The sequence below is a fragment of the Macadamia integrifolia genome, unplaced genomic scaffold (assembly GCF_013358625.1).
Source record: "Macadamia integrifolia cultivar HAES 741 unplaced genomic scaffold, SCU_Mint_v3 scaffold22, whole genome shotgun sequence".
In the NCBI taxonomy this organism is placed as follows: domain Eukaryota; kingdom Viridiplantae; phylum Streptophyta; class Magnoliopsida; order Proteales; family Proteaceae; genus Macadamia; species Macadamia integrifolia.
In genome coordinates, this window is record NW_024868566.1 from 39324 (window position 1) to 40441 (window position 1118).

The 1118-nt window shown below is 40.4% G+C and overlaps 1 non-coding gene across 1 annotated transcript; it reads left to right on the forward strand.

The window, feature by feature from the left end:
- Positions 1-712: 712 nt before the first annotated feature.
- LOC122066048 lies at positions 713-819 on the forward strand. Its single transcript, XR_006136211.1, has one exon. It is a non-coding gene; the product is annotated as a small nucleolar RNA R71 (small nucleolar RNA).
- Positions 820-1118: the final 299 nt, after the last annotated feature.

Consider the following 1118-nt stretch of genomic DNA (forward strand, 5'->3'; position numbering starts at 1 on the left):
TTGATGGCTTGTCATGAGAAGGGCCATATTTTTTTCCAAGTCACTTATTCTACTTGCCTCTCCAGTGTTGGTAAACCCAGGGGGTTGCTGATAAGATGATAGGAGAGGGGCCCTAGGAAAACTAGCCTGAGGTCCTACATTTGACCTAGGAAAAGTATTTTGGAAAAAAGATTGTTGTGCAAAGGGAGGCCTTTGGGGTCCAGGTTGACCTTGATTATGAAAATTGGAAGGCCCTGCTTGGTTGCCCTGATTCCAAGAGAAATTCGGGTGATTTCTCCATCATGGATTGTAGGTGTTACTATATGGATTACTTTAGTATAAGGCATTACCACTATCATTAGAAGTGCCCCCAGAGGTGTTGGGGCATTATTCTATGACATATCCAGGGGACTGGCACCAAGCACAAATCTTAACCAAATTGACTGATGATGGCTCTCTAGGAACAATAGCCTCAATCCTCTTGATTAGGCTATCAAAATGGGCTTCCTTGGCTACTATCCCATCCACAAAATATCCTTTCCCTCCTATGGTTCTTTCACTCTCTTAGGTTGATTTCCACTCACGGGTTTTGTCAACTAAGTCAAGTAAGAATTCCCATGCCTTTCCTTCATTTGTAAAGGATGTGAATCCCTCAAGGCACATAGACTGTATCATTTGTTTAGTTGGGTAATCAATACCCTCATAAGTTATTTGACATAAATGTCATAAGTCTAGGCAATGGTGAGGGCATTCTTGGAGTAGATCTTTGAATCTCTCCATAAGTTTGGAAAAGGACTCACTAGGCTTTTTCCTAAACTGAAGGATATCACTTCTAAGTTTATTGGTCTTATGAGTTGGGAAAAACTTCTTAAGGAAAACAACTGTGAACTATTCCCATGAGGTTATGGAATTTGTGGGTAACCCATACAACCACTTCTTAGCTTGGTCTTTCAATGCAAAAGTGATAAACCTAAACTTAACAGCATCATCAAAAAGCTGTTGGATCTTAATTAGAACACATACCTTTTCAAATTCCCTTAGAAATAGGTATGCATCCTCAGAGGTCAACCCATGGAAGTGGGGCAACATAGTGATGTATTGAGATTTGAGTTCAAAATTATTACCCTGGGCTTGTGGTA